Below are 16,547 nucleotides of genomic sequence, written 5' to 3' on the forward strand. Positions count from 1 at the left end.
TTAATCAATTATATATTCATGGTAAACATTATAATAACACCACGAGACATGTTTTAATATAAAGCGTGCTTTGCATGCGAACAAACGAATTAAAAGGGTGCCATTTTCTTGTCTTTGTAACTTATCCAAAAGAAGAGTATAGCTTAGAAATTTGGGGGTATTAGCTTGTAATTGCAGCTTTGAAAGCGTGGATCACATTGGAAGAAATTTTTTTGCCAATTTTACTGATGCAAGAGTATATATTGTATAATTGGTGTATTAATTGGAATTAACATGAAGAAAAATCATGAAGAAGAATTAAAGGACCAATAGGATAAAGGATTCCGTGTTAATATGAAGAACATAAGTGAGAAATTATAGCGTAATTAAGATGAAATATATATTATTTATAAACAGTATAACAGTATTTAAAATTTAAAATATAAGTATTCACTTTATGAATCTGATAATAAATTAAAAATAAAAGTAAAATAAAATTAATTATATTTTAATCAAATATATATATTTTTTAATTTAGCAAAATGAAAAGCGATCTTGAAATAGAACTGCTCACTTATTCTAGGGATGAATCAAACTCAAGTAATTTTGTGACAGTCATTCATGCCTTGCAAAATGACATATGTACTACTATCACTATGGAAAGAAAGATTAAAAAATATTTTCTTAAGATTTTACACGATCAAAAATAAAGCATTATATAAATTTGAAAAAAAAAACATAACGAATTCCACAGTTTTATTTATTTTCTTTCTAAAACTTATGTTAAATATAGCATATGGTAAGCTGAATGTAGATGTATTTATTCATACTAAAACATCATCCGAAACGTGACAGCGTTATAAAAAATATGCTATTGTGATCTTTGCTTTCATTTAATCAGCACAAAGGTATGATGAAAAATAGCGATTTTCATCGGAAAACTGCATAGCACAGATTTGAAAAAGAACAACCAATTTAACTTTTTAGAAAGAAACACAATATTAAAAATTTCCCATGCAATTAAATAAAAAAACTAATTTTTTAAAAAATGTTGATTGTCTGAAATTTATGTAACGATACCATGCCTCAAAATAAATCTTTATTTTACAAAAAGTTCTTAAAGAGAAAAGAATCATGGAATAAAATTTTTAAAACTGTTAAAATAATTTAACGTATTTTTCATCAACAGGAGAATTTTTTAAGAAAACTATTAGATCTTTGACGCCAGGTGGCTGAGCGGTAGCTGTCATGCCACAGGTCCCTGGTTCGATCCTCGGGCCGGGCAAGGTTGACTCAGCCTTTCATTCCTTCAGTGGGTCGATAAATGAGTACCAAGCATGCTTGGGAACTAAACACTAGGGGTTCCGCGTTCGACTGACCACCTGACCGGAACATCTGCACCTGCACCCCAGAGCCCAAGGTCAAGAAAACTGAGATGGGCACAGTAGGCCTTGGCCCTCTATGGGCTGTCGCGCCGCTGAGTTCAGTATTAGATCTTTATTCAAAATTCGTGAAAATTAACTTCCAAAAACCTATTTCTCACAAATTTTAAAAATATAGAAACATATTTGAAATGTTTTCTAATCTTCAAATATATTTCTATATTTTGTCCATTATTTACAATTTTTTTTGTCCAACACCTGCAAGAAAGACAGACAAATGGTTCTATATGGAAATATGGTCAATAGGATCATATTTCCATATAGAACCATTTGTTCTATTGACCATATTTCCGACTTAATCGAGGAATCTGATTTTTTCCAATTGCCCTGTTTCACCCCACTTTCTCCTATTTAAAACTGACAAAAAATGTTTTATTAATTTATGACCAAAGTAAGAGCCTAAATATTTAAAAATATTAAATTTCAGTTATGAGAGGTATTTCGTATACTCTCCTGGTAACACACGAGAGATATTAAAGGGAATGCTGTTTAAATATAGTCATAAGGTCAGAATTAAAGAAAAAGTGAATCAGTTAAGAGATAAAGGAATGATAACGTTCTATTTTAGTTTCGATATGGGTATTAGTCGAAATATGTACATTTTCCTTGTTTTATCAGTCTTCTTACTATCGACAAGTACTTAAAATGTATATTTCGAAATACATCCTCAAAAATATGTAAGAAAGAAAAATATCGGAATGCTATATGAAGTAGAAATATTGTAGATCAGATTCTATGATTTAATCATCATTGATTGAGCTCAGAAGTAAGCAAACTTTAGCTGAAAAATGCTTGCATTAAATATTCAAACTTTTTTTCTCGTTGTTCTAGCAGTTTTATTAATTTCTGGTAAGAATTTCTTTTAAGTAAATTTTTTCATTAAAAATGTTAATTTCCAAATTTATATTTTAAAAATCTCAATCTGAGATCTTCCAAGTTGTTGTATAGTTAGTGAAAGTGCATTGTATAAGAAAAAAGTGCTGTTCAGAATAAACCTGCTCCAAACAAGTTAAAATGACATCCTTTCATTTTAAAGATACATAAAATGAATAGTTAATAATGAAAACCAGTAAAAAAGAAAGTTGGTACTTTTAGTTAACGACAGTTAAGATAAAAAATAATTAAAAAATTAAAATTTACTCAAAATCAGAAAGTAGCGCAAAAGAACTATTTATTAAGTTGTATGTATAAATGAAGGAATCTAATACTCAAAACAGTAGATGAATACTTTTTGCATCAAAACATCGTATTAGTTTTTAAATAAATTGTTAATTATAGGATAACAAAAGCATTTAGTATTCAAGATATTCCTACGAATTGATATTGCCTAGTTAAAAGAATGAAAGAATAGAATAAAATGCTTTACCGATGTATACTTTCTCCCAAATACAAAATCACGTAATGGTATTCATATAAATATTGTAAAATTCATTGTTACTCATCATAATTTGTATTAGCTCTTGTATTTTGCAGCTGATTTTTCAAAAGCGGGTAAGTTAAATTTTTGTTAAACTGGTGACAGTTCAAGTATAAATCTTTATTTATACTTTAACTTTCACATTATATATATATATACAAAAATGTTGTGTAATCGTAAAATTTTAAAAAATAGTTTTGGAAAGTATTCATATACTAAAATATTTCCCAAAATAATCCATTTTAAGATATAATTTTGATTAATAAATGTAATCGATTAATTGATTATTATTATAATTATACAGATAACTGTTAAAAAAAATTAAGCTTCAGAAATTCATAATTTCAAAGAGTAATCACATAGATGAGCAAATTTGCGGATATGAATGTTGTCTGTTGTGTTAGTGCAGACGCTATAGCAATAAAAGTCATGGCAATTAGTATTTTCAGTTTCTAAAATACAATAGTTTTACGTAAATGCAACCAATTTATTTCATTAGACGTAAAAAGGCGTGTTTCAGTCATTCGTTTGCACTGGTAATTTTTCGCTATCTTGGGCTGGCGAAATATAAATAAAATATATAACTATATTTAGTTATATATTTTAGCTAGAACCGATTAGCGATAAGTACACGCACTTATCGTTAAGTTGTCTCGAGTAAAATATTGAAGCCTGACTTTATACTGCACAATAAGCTGATCATAGCAAGATAAATATGGTTGATGCCACTTAAAAGTAAGTAAATTTTCTGATTTTGAATGGTTAAGCTTTTAAAACGAGAAGAATCATGTTTCTTCAAATAATTCAAGCTATCGCAATTGCATTTTGTAACAATTAAGACAAAACCTTTTGTTTATAGTTTGAAATAGCTATGGTTCATCCCGGCAGTCAAAAGTACATTGTAGCCAATGGTGATTGGCTACAATATACTTTTGACTGCCTCGGACAAAATTATTTATTTGTTTTTTTTTTCTTTTTCATTTTAATAGGAGACCCTTCGTTTATATTAAGGTAGTTTTTTGTTGAACTACTTCAATGCAATTTTTATTTATACGAAATTTTAATATAAAAACTGTTTCTATTTCCAATGCTTAATTTTTGTAACTGCATTTCTAAATTAGAATTTAAATTTCAGAAAAATTAGCAAAAACTATTTTAATAAATTTCTATAACCTTAAAATTCCTACTTAAAGTTATAAAAGAAACTTTGAACATTGGAAATAGAAACAGTTTTTATATTTAAATTTCGTATAAATAAAAATTGCATTGAACTAGTTCAACAAAAGAACTACCTTAATATATTTCATTTCTCTCTCACTGTGGCATATTATTTATAATTACATAAAATGTGAATTAAGAAAAACAAACTGAAACAGTACTAAGCTGCGCATTCCTATAGCGTTTAATGAATTAATAGTTTTTCTGTTTACGTCATGGTAACTTGTTGTTTGTTAATAAATTCCAAACTTCATCGACCTTTTTTTTCTGTTGCGCTTCATTTTATTTTATTCGTATACATTATTTAAAAGAAGTAAATTTTGACTTGGAAAAATATCTGGCTTTCATTGTTTTTTTGAAGAGAATAGGGCTAGCTAAATGATTCCCCTCACAAAATAATCTTCTTTACTCAAATATACGATGTATAGCTGTGATATTAAGTATGTCTCTTCTCATTTCTCTCTTTTTTACATTTTTATCCAAACTTTTAATAAAATTTCTTTCTCGCGAAACATAGCCACTAACCCCTTTATCTTTTCTTTTCTTTTTTGAGCCTGTTTTTACATGTTGCAACAGTGCAAATATATTATGGCATAGTAATATATCTGGGGTAACCATAAATCGAACATTTATGTTATTTTGAATTACTGCAAGAACCTCAAACCGACTCACTCACGAAAGCTACTAAAAAGCATTCATATTCAAAAAATTAAATACATTTAAGAAAAAATTATAAGAATACTTAGCACTTGAAACTCAAAAACACTCGAAGGGTATTATTATAATAATATAAAGAAAGCTGACTTTCCAATAAAAGAGCACTTAAGAATAACAGTATATATGATGTTCAAAACTTACTCCCCCTCCTTTATGAGAAACAGCATAATTTTATAGTATAAATTATTTCAGACAAGATTTAATGCAAAAAAGGTACATTTTATTGCTTTGAAAGAATGTATGGATTCTAAATATAGTTAGCAATGAATAAAATCAAAAATAATGTTTTAATTAAATAAATTTTATCAGAACTTGTAATTAATCTATTTCTTAATGTTTATAAAAGCACAAATTAATTAAAAATTCAAATCAGTCTATTATGACAAATATTGGTAATTATGCTTCAAGTGAAAGATACTCTTTAGCTATTTTTCTTTAACTATTTTTTATTTCTTCAGGGTTTTTGGCTTCTACTATTGTCCCGATGCATATACATTTTCACCAAAAAAAAAACCATGTCTCAAACTTTTTTTGTTGATAAGATATATGTGAAAATATAGTTCAAGTATTTACTTAAAATTACGTTGGTAAAATTCTGATTTATATATAATATTTGAAATATTTACATTGAAAATATGAAGATAAATTAAACTTATTTAATATTAGAACTTATACTATTAGAACTATGATTTAGGCATCGCTATTTCATCTATTAAAAATTAGCATTTTGATGTATTTTGATTTAAAAGGTTAAGAATATAACCATCTTTAATTTTTAGTTTTAGAACATGGTGACCCGGGGAACCCGGAATGAGGCCAACCAATGAGAAATTTATACACTCAAAGGGGCTTTCTTCAGGGAGTGTTACACTTGAAAAAAACTCTCGGAATAAATTATGATCCTGAATATCTTGTCCCAACCCAAAATCCAATAAATTTGAAACATTTCCAAATAAATTTGGATTTATGTTAAAGTGTAAATAAACGCAATATGGATCCCGCTATTTTGAAAGTCTTGACTTATGAAGTATTGAGCTCTTACTACCCTGAGCCAGAGTGACTTCGGATCTACACCGACGGATCCCTCCTACCAGACAGTCATAATTCTGGTGCAGGCTTTTTCCTTTCATGTCCCTGTGAGACAGGGATCTGCTTTTGATGGAGAGATAGCTGCAATCTGAATAGCTCTAGTCCAGTTACAGTGTCATATCGATCTTTTTAAAAAAGCTGTTGTCCTGTGTAACTCAAGAGCTGCTTTGCTTGCCATTGCATCCTTAAATAATCCCTTAAGTCGAGACATTTTAGATTGCCACCTCCAAATTGAATACCTAGCATCCCTTAAGAAAACCATTGTTCTCCAGTGGGTTCCTGCACATTGCGGGGTTACGGATAATGAAAAAGCAGACTACTCAGCAAAAAAGGGGGCCTTAATCAATCAGACTTCTGCGTAAATTATGCCCTTCTGTTCCATCAAACAGCTTATTAAGAGGACCTTTAAGACCTGTGCTCACGAAGAACTTATCGACCAAACTTCTATTATGTCCTGGAGGGAATGCTATTAGAACTATGATTTAGGCAGTGCTAATTCATCTATGAAAAATTAGTATTTTGATGCATTTTGATTTAAAAGGTTAAGAGTATAACAATCTTAAATTTTTAGTTTTAGAACATCAGGTTATTTTTCACAATAGTTTATGGGCATTGTATGTCATGTTTAATATAAATAACATTTCGTTGCAAAACATATTGAAAAAGTAAGGAAATAGTATCTGAAAAATGATTTTAATAATTATTAGATATATTAAAATTACTTTGTATATTTTCTGTTAAAGAATTTGCTAATTCGGCTACTGTATTTGAAAAAGCATCAAAATTCTTATCACCTTTTCTAATTGTATTTAACGAAGAAAATCCGATCAAATTCTGCCTACTGTTATCAAGTATGAACCAATGAAACTTCCCCCCCCCCCATTTTTTTCATTTAAAAACATAGAGAAATTACTTCAAAAATTATTTTTTGCTGTTAAAGTGATCACTTTGAGTCCCTCATAAACAAATGATAATGAAACCCAGCTTAAGTTTTTAAGTTTTTTGGTTTAGATCATATGCTTTTCAAGCTTAATTTGACTGAACCAGAAATAATAGGTAACCTTCTTTATTATCTATAACCCATAAAATTTACAATACATTGAGGATTCTTCGGCACATGCATAAAATAAGCTGTGGAGAATTATTAATAAGAGGATGTTAAGAATTATTTAACTTTATTTTCAATTTAGCTAATTTATCAATGCTTTCTTTTATATAGACAACTCCCTTGAAGAAAGAATAAAGAAATTAATAGGTATTGAAATAAAGATATTACAAGTAATTTTAAAAATTTACAAAATTTTTACTATATTAATGTTTTCAATAAAAGCTTTAAAAGTTTCCTGCAGTTTATGACATAGATTAAAATTTGAAAAACTGCCTTCTTTTGCAGATTAGAGAATGTAAATTTAAATGAAAAGGGTTCTTGGCGTAGCTTACATCGTTAATTGAGTATACATTGTTAATTGGCGTAGCTTACATCGTTAATAATAGGTAAAACTTCTACCTATTATGATTTCTGACCGCATATCTGATTAAGTTTCTCTATACTGGGCAAAAACATAAGTTAGCAGCTAGGAGAACATTATTTCGAGCGCTTTTTAGTGTTATCCCATTTAAACATGAGTTCAACCTCAATATGCAATTATTTACCCACACAGTCTACGCGGACATACAAATGGGCTGTAGTGTTCAGTAGAAACGAGCCAATAAGCATAAAACTAATTCATTTCTTTTGTCCCGGAAAACATTTTATTTCTTATTTTACCCACCAGGACATATTTAAGGTAATTGTAGATAGTAAGTTTATTTTAAACTAAATATCAGCACAAGATGCTTGGATGTCAGAAAACAAATAGGCACTTTTATGACCGTTTTCTCGAAAATTTACCGATCGTTAAGGGGTTAATGCTTTGAGGGGTTAAGGGATCATTAAGGGGTTAATTGAGCAAACAAATACCATACCACTAGGCCACTGATTCAGGAATGAAGCAAAAATTTCACTTTTGTTTAAAGTGCGTTTGACATTTTAATGCATTTATCTGGGAATTAGCTGGTTAGTGCGCTTTATTACATTACGAGGTGAACAGCCTTAATGTACATTACTAATATTTTAGGTCTTATGCCAAAATGAATTTCCGAAATCGTGCCCTCCTTATCTTAATTTTTTTTTACTTAAACGTAATTCAACTGCTACACTTTATTTATCGTAACATGTTTTTCGAGGTAAAATGAGTAAAAGTAAAATATATTAACTCTAAAAACAACCATACGTTATGGGTTTCCATTGTAATTTTTATTTATTTCTAATTCTCTTTATTTAATTAATTTTAAAATAATTTATTTTAGATTTAGGAATTCCAGAAGGTAAGCAATATTAAAATATTAAAAGTTTCTGCTTAATATTTTTTTTGTGTTGTGCGTGAAATAATTTAAGGATTTTAATGAACTTTTTGTTAGTATTGGATCTGCTAAAAAAATGATATTTGTTTGCTTCAGTCTTTTACAATAACCATCAAAGGGGCCGGGATAGCCTGGTCGGTAGGGCGCTGGGCCCATATCCAAGAGGTCGTGGGTTCGATCCTCGCCAGCCGAAGACTCCCCGTGTAGTAAATGGTGACTGATGCACGTTAAATCTGTCGAGTCTCAAAGTCCTCCATGTTCCCACAACAAATCAATACCTCTGGGGGTACTGATCCAGGAGTTTCCTTGTCTTCTGGATTGGTTCAAAATTACAAGGCTACGGAGTTGAACGTAAGTAGTCGTAAACCCATGAAATTGGGTCGGCTGTTCAACGACGGTTATAAAATAAAATAACCATCAAAAATCAAAGGAAATCATTAATTTTATTACGTCAATCATGTAGGTTCGTGGGATCGTATAAACTCAAATATGCAGTAAGAACAGAAAACTATAATGAATAGTTCAAAACTTTCGAAAACTTCTTTTTTTTTAGCTAACTATTGTATTTTTACTTCCGTTAATTTGTTGGCACTTAAATATTCTTAAGTGGTACTTAAATTTCAATTTTTATTAGATAAAATCAATGTGATTTATCAAGTAATAACTTAATTAAACTATAAATACTTAGAAATTCCATTTAGTCTATTCTAACAAATCTTGATAATTTTATTTCAAATAAAATATATTATTTCGCTATTTAATGTTGGATTAACTTTTTTTCAATTTTTTTTTCTGGGTTTTCATTTCTTTTTCTGTCTTGATAAATATCCATTTTCTGCGAGAAAAAAAACATATTCTTCTTATTCTTATTTCTTCTTATTCTTACTTCTTATTTTTCGTTATGACGCGTAAAAGTATAGTGCTAATAATTTCAATGAAAATATGAAGATAAACTGAAATTTTTTTAAAATATTAGAACTCATAATTTTAGTACTTCAATAAAAGTTCAAAAAGAGCTCTATAAAATTTCAATATAAGCTTAAATAAAATGTATTCGAACGGTAATTATTATGTGAACAAATTATATGATAAAATATAAATCTGAGACTTTAGTTGTTGCTTTTTAATATTAGCAACTGTTTTAAAGATACGATTGCTCACACGTCTACTGAGCATGTGACGTCATGATGACGTCACTCTCCATAAAAGGGGAAATAGAAGACCAAGCCTTACTGTTTGGAAACCTTGATAAACTCAATGAAACAATTCTATACAGAATTTATCAATTTTACACTTCAATGTAAATGCACCTAGTCACTGCCCTAATCGTACATGCACGTCCTTATTACAGATTAAAACAGGTAAACTTATAACCCTAATATCCCTGAGGATGTACGTATTTTAAATATAGAGCCGATAGATACCATACACTGTTAAAATTTTCATTCTAAGATTGTGGTAAAATAACTGGCAGCTGTCTGTCCATCCGATTAACTGTAAAGTTTACTGTAAAGAACATTTTCTTCCTTTATGGTTTTGAAACCATTTACAAAAATTATGGTTATGAAACTTTGAATACAAAATTTTACTGTTTTTTAACCATTTACAACCAGCATTTTTCACAAACGTAAAAAAAATCAATTATTTAACTAGACATAGGAGCTCGGCTTTTCGTAAGCCAATGGGCATTGGAGATTGCCGGACACTGGAAATTCTTCATGTGTTGAAGGGAATGGAGGAAATATTGTGGTGTCAACACTAGGATTCGAACTCCAGTTCTGCCTGTCATGATATTGACTGATAAGCCCGCTCCCCTACGATGTGTACGCAATTGCAAGGAACTAAGTAGCTTCATTAGATGGCTCTAGTTGGTGCCATAAAATTCTGGTTGTTTAACCATATTAAGTGAAAGCAGTTAAGTTACAGTTTTTTTTAAAATTAGCAGTTTGATTACCATTTTATTTATGGTTATTTAACTGTTTTGATTAAATATGCTGAAATAACCATTTAATAAATTATTATTTAACCATTTTTTCCGAGAAATTTCTAACAGTGTACCACTAGGTCACTGAGTCGAGAATGAAGCAAACATTTAACTAGTACTTAAAGAGCGCTTTACTTTTTTTATAAAATTTTCTTGGAATTAGCTGGTTAGTACGCCTTATTATTAATGTGAACACTCTTAAGGTATATTATTTATATTCCAGGATATACCAAAGGGAATTTCTTAATCCATCCTCTCATTGTCTTAAATTTTTATTGAACTAACAGAATTCAATCGCAACACTTGATATTACCTTAACGCGTTTTCTTAGATGTAAAATAAGTAGAAGTGAAATATTTTAACGTTAAAATCAACTGTATGATACGGATTTTTCAAAAGGAATTTTTATTTATTTTTATTAAATTGATTTTGAAATATTTTCTTTTAGAATTCGCACGCGGTGAGTAATTTTAAAATTTTAATATTTTTATTTAAGAAAATGCTTTTCGTTCACTCCAATTTTTTACCCTAACTTTCCAGAGTCAAAGCTTCACAAAAAATTTTTGTCACATGAGGAAGTTCGAGGGATAGTGGTAACTCATATTTGTATTGAGAATAGAAAACTGTAATAAATAGCTCAAATCTTTGTTCTTAGTTTCTTATTAATGTGAAATATTTTTGACTTCACTGAATTGTTGGTGTATAAATATTTATAAGTGGTACTTTAACATTTCATTTTCTGTTTGAATAAATCAATGTTAATTATCATGTTATCCCTCAATAAGGTGATCACACAGAACTATGTACACTTTTAATATAGCAATATTGTTTGCATTTCATAATCGAGAATAAAAAATGTTTTCCTTTCCCTTTCTAGTCAGGACTCACGAATGAAACAGTTTTTCATAAAGGAGTATTAATAACAAAAGATTAAACAAAGAGTAACAAAAGAATATTTAAAAGTATCTTTCTTATTTTTTTAATATATTGGGGGTAATAAAATATTGAATTTAATGTCATATTAGTAAATTCAAAGTTATACATTTATTTGAATCCCCATTTAAATAAATGTATAACCAAACAATTGCATGACTAGGAAAAACATCTCATATATTATGTTGTTAAAAATAAAAATAAAGGAAGAAATTATAATTTTTTTATCATATTCATAAAATTGGTGTTTTTAAATAAGTTCCAATAAATTCGTTCAGAACCATACGAGAGTGGAAAATTACAAATGATAACAATATGAAACTATATTTACAAATAAACGACCCATATAGTACAATTAAGTCTGTAGTTATTGTATTATTGTATTATATTGTATATTGTATTATTGTTCAGTTATTGATGTATTATTGATAAAAAAAAGTATTTCCAAACGTAATATTTTAAAATTATTTATCTAACATTTAAAAATTTTGATGACAGTCTTTCTCATTTGATTTCTAAAAAATGTAAGACAAATCCTGGAATTCTCTAGAAAGAAAACATTAGAAGAATATTCCAAGCAGAAATTGCTTTTCAATAATTAACTATGAACGTTAAGATACAAATAAAAGATTGGATTGTACATTTTTTATAGCCCGCAATTGAGAATACTTCGAACTAGTTGACTTAATGGTACCTAAATGACAATTAATAATTCAGTTTAAAAATTTAGCAACATGGCTAAAAATTGAATAATATGTAAATATTTCTCAATTTTTAAACATTTAAAGTTATTTTTTTAGAAAAAAAACTATTTTTTAATTTAAAAGTTATAATGATTACTGCTTTAAATCTGTTAATCCATTTGCTTATACATTAATCAGATTCCATGGTTAATTATTTGCTAAATTCTAGAAAAGAATTCAAAACTATCGAATACACAGATATAACACAATTCACAGCTAAACATTACTGTTTGTCAGAGAGCTAGTCTGTCAATCTCATGACCGATAGAACAGGGGTCGAAGTCCCAGCTTTGGCATTGCATTAATTCATTCATTCCCTTCAACACAGGAAAAGTTTCCAGTTTCGTACACTGCATAATTTGTGACACTGTCTAATAGAATACGTTACTCTCATTATCGTATAATTGGTAGCACTATAAAGCTGCTAACAAAAAGTCTAGTATATTCCATATCTCACAATAGACTAAACAACTATATAAACAAACTAAATCCCATTCCCCGGTTTATTTGGAAAAAAGAACAAAACTCAAAAACAACCTAACTTCAATTCCCATTACCAAACGAAAAGCTTTGCTTCAATGTCCAGTATATTTCTTTTTTACGGTTTTGAAACTATACCAGATGTAAATGGTAAAAAAAAGCATGAATGCAAAACTATGCTGTTGAAAAATTGTATAGTTTTGGTTGTTATCGAAGTAAGATTTCATTATCTCATTTTTACTTTGAAGTGCTTGAAGACATTTTTTTGCTGTTGCTTTAAATTATTATTTGGTTTAAATTTTTTATTTTGTTATATCATTATTTTGTTTGTTATTTTGTTTTGTTATGTTAATTCATGTCACTAGGCAGAGCTATAAATTTATTTTAAAAAAAATCAGTGAGCTAAATTTAATTTTTGTCAAACTTCAAAGCTTAGATTTGTGCTATGCTTTAACGTTTTTAAAATTGCCTAAATCACAAATTGATTTAAATTGACTTTCCATCTTAGTTTTTAATTGGTCTTTAAACTTAATTGGTATTGATTTACTTTAAACTTTCGATATTAAATTGATTTTATGTTGTTTCTTTTATATAGAAGTCATAACTATGATTTCAATGCTGTAAGAAAATTTTAAATTTTTATAGTTTGCATATTTCAAACGTCTTGTGCGTGGAATTCTTAAAAAATCGTGTACACATTATTGCATCTTATGATATAATATAAATATGAAACATTTTGTAATCTCTCTTTGCATATTGCATGTTCATTAACACGCATGTTTTTAGCAATTATATAGCGTTTGTCTTTTATTTCAACAAAAAAATGAAAGGAAAAGCTCCGTTAATTCGATTGAGGAACAACGCCAAATTAAATACGTTTTGGTATCTGAATTAGATGCATTTCAATAATTTGAATAAAGTTTTATGATGAGAAAAACTGAGTGGGAAAAGCAAACAATGGCTATGAAATTCCGAGATATATCAGGGTATTTTATTTGAATATTAATATATGCGAAGAACTCTAATTCCACTTCCAATTCTTCTTCCGAACAATGAGAGAACGATTTGACACCAGTTAATTTAAAGACGAGGCTTTGATGTAAGTTTCTAAAGAGTGACAAAAGCATTGTAGACCGACTGGATAATTAAACTGGTTTGGATTACACGAATTATCCTTTAATAACGATTGATTAATGCGTAAGAAAGACGTATGTTTATAATTTTCTATTAATTTCTTTTACTATTGCTAGTCCCTTCAAACTCTACAAGCTTTAAACTTTATTGATATATATTATAAATCGCATGATCATCGCTAAGCACTTCTAAAGCTATGAAATAATTCTCTAAGTACTTCTCAAGAAATATTAAAAATTGAGTTAGAAGTGCTTCCATAATTTTTTCCAAGCACTATTGACCCAGTAAGGTAGATTTTTTTCATAATTTTAAAGTGAAATAAATTTTTTTGATACCCTGTATACAACATATAGTTAATGGTCACTAAATTCGGGTTCAAAGTACGATAATAAATTACTGGCATCCTGTCTTGCAGTACCTGAAAAATTCATTTTACTCTAAAATCCTTGTTTGCCATATAATTGTATAGAGTAATTTTCCCAGTAATATTAACTGTATAATTACAATATCACTCACTCTCATTTAGGACAACCTAAAATGTTTATTTCAATAGAGGTAAATAAGAACATTAATGTCATTATTTTTCCTTTGAATATACATCAGGACAGCCTAAAATGTTTATTTTAACAGAAGTAGGAAAGAATATAAATATCATTCACTTTCGTTTAAATGCATTATGATAGCCTAAAATTCTTACTAAAATATTTTAAACAGCTGATTTTACAACAGAATAGCAATATTAACATGGTGAAATGGGAAAACTTTGTCACTGGTGCAAACAGTAAAAAAAAAAATAATGAATAAAAAAAAAATTAAAAAAAAGTGTCACTGCTCCGTGATCATTTGCCCGGTATAGCCTACATTAATGTGTTTAGGGTTAAGTGCCTTAAAAAAACGCAAGAAGAATAACGAGAATTAAAACCATGTTGTTTAAAGTACTAACATTACAAATTAAAAATACAAACTAAGTACAGGCCCTCTGTATAACAAGTAAACAAACAACTGACATGGTCAAGTTGTTTGCGCGCCAAATGCATTCATATTTGAAATCTCGCCGAATGCTTCGGAAATTATTACATTAACTAAACTTCTTTAGTAATCCATAATAATAACCGGTAATTGAAACAATTTCTGATAGATTATACACTAAAACTCATTTATTTAGCTATTATTAATAATTGCAAGTGATTAATCGAAATTACAGTATTAACCAATTAATAAAAATGGCCATGATATACACAATTATTATCAACGAGCCCCCTAATTTTGTTTGAATGGAAAGAAAATTTAATATGTTTGTTGAAAGGAGAGATAATGATTTAAATTATACTCAGAAAATGGAACAAAATCCACTTTTTTTATAACTTTTCGGAATTGTTTAAAATAACACAAATTATTAGAATTCTTTGAAACTAATTCAAAACTAAATCGAAATACAAATTTGGAGAGCAATCTGTGGAAAGGTAAGAAATGATAGTAAAAAGAAATTGAAAAGGATTTAACTAAGTTGTGTAATGTTGATTATTAATGATTTATTAATGCTTCATTCCTCTTTGCAAGTATGAATAAACACGGGTTAGCTTATATAGAATAAAAACATCAACTAATTAATTGTAATATTTTCATTTTTCAGAAGATTTTAAAGCACCATCTCGTAGGTAGCAATTGCAAGAATGACTGTAAACAGATTAAAATAAAATGTTCTAAACATATTGGTATTTTTTTTTGTCATTTTACAAATGAGCATACTGAATTGTTAGAACATTGTAATTTTCTTTCAATGTATTGGTATGTACATAGCTTTATTAAAAATGTATGCGTCTCCTAACGATATCCAATGAAATTTAAACATGATAAAACTGCAATAATTAAACAGCTTACGATTCAAAAGTAACTGTCACCAATTTATATCGGATAGATACCAATTATTTTATATTATCAACTTTAAAAATAAGTTACATTTAAAAAAATACATATAAGTTAGCTATTGAAAAATATCCTTGATATCAATGATGTTAGAGGATTTAACTTAAATTACTAATGCACTACTTTATATTATAAGTTATTGTTTTGCTTGCGTTAAATTACTTGCTGAGGTTAATGCGGTTTTAAAAGTTTATGCGTTTTTAAAATAACACGCACTGCACTAAGAAAGTTGAAGCCGAATAAGAACTTGATTTTAGCAGAATACCAATTGCAATATTTTGATTAATTTTATATTTTTAAAAAAAATTCTTTTTTCAGTATGTACAATTGCTTTGCATTTTTGATTATTCAGGAAACTAGATTATCATGAAATATGCCTAGTATAATAAGTAGTGCAATTTGGTGCAGTGATTTTCTGGTTAATGTTTTATAAGGCTCCCAATAACTACTCTTACTTTGAAATAACCATGTACTTTATTTTTAAATTTTAAATAAAAAGTACTGAAGTATTTAATTAAAATGGTTGTACTCTACTAAATACTCTAAATGTTGTGTGTTGTGTAAAAAGTTATTTGCTGTTATTTATTAACAGATTAATATTGTTTTAAAAATTTTAAGAAAATGAATGGTTGCAGTTGATGCAAGATTCTACATAGATACCATGAGAAGATTCTAAGGAGATACTAAAGAAGATATTGGTTTACCTCATCATCACGAAAAATCTTTAAATATTAAACCAAATAATTTCTATCAGAAATTTTGTCTTATTAAATGAGTCCAACAAAACACGACAAATAAACAAAAACTTTAATAAAAAAACCAAAGAATTTTATTAAATTTTCTGATGTCATATTTTTTTCAATTTTTTTAAGTTTTATTTTTCAATATTCCTTCTTTAATCCATATGAAATGCTATTTATTTTTTGAATCCCATTATTATTATATGATATTATTTAGTTTCAGTTTGGTATAACCTTATAACTTGAGTTTATCTGGTAAATGAAAAATCCAAAAATTTCTTTATTGTTAGCGATGACTCTGATTATGTCAAGATCTTGATTCAAGACACAAAATTAAATTAG

The 16,547-nt window shown here is 28.2% G+C and overlaps 1 long non-coding RNA gene across 7 annotated transcripts; it reads left to right on the forward strand.

The window, feature by feature from the left end:
• Positions 1 to 1,993: 1,993 nt before the first annotated feature.
• Positions 1,994 to 16,302, forward strand: LOC122270681 (uncharacterized). 7 transcript variants are annotated; one of them, XR_015435520.1, is made up of 8 exons: positions 1,994 to 2,270; positions 2,895 to 2,912; positions 7,082 to 7,117; positions 8,212 to 8,229; positions 10,698 to 10,709; positions 13,001 to 13,025; positions 14,066 to 14,094; positions 15,173 to 15,251. It is a non-coding gene; the product is annotated as an uncharacterized LOC122270681 (long non-coding RNA). The 7 variants fall into 7 exon arrangements; XR_015435522.1 differs by lacking the exons at positions 14,066 to 14,094; positions 15,173 to 15,251 and adding an exon at positions 16,084 to 16,302; XR_015435521.1 differs by lacking the exon at positions 14,066 to 14,094.
• The last annotated feature ends 245 nt before the right edge of the window (positions 16,303 to 16,547 follow it).

This window comes from Parasteatoda tepidariorum, chromosome 7, assembly GCF_982258835.1.
Source record: "Parasteatoda tepidariorum strain Cologne lab strain chromosome 7, Ptep-v5.0, whole genome shotgun sequence".
In the NCBI taxonomy this organism is placed as follows: domain Eukaryota; kingdom Metazoa; phylum Arthropoda; class Arachnida; order Araneae; family Theridiidae; genus Parasteatoda; species Parasteatoda tepidariorum.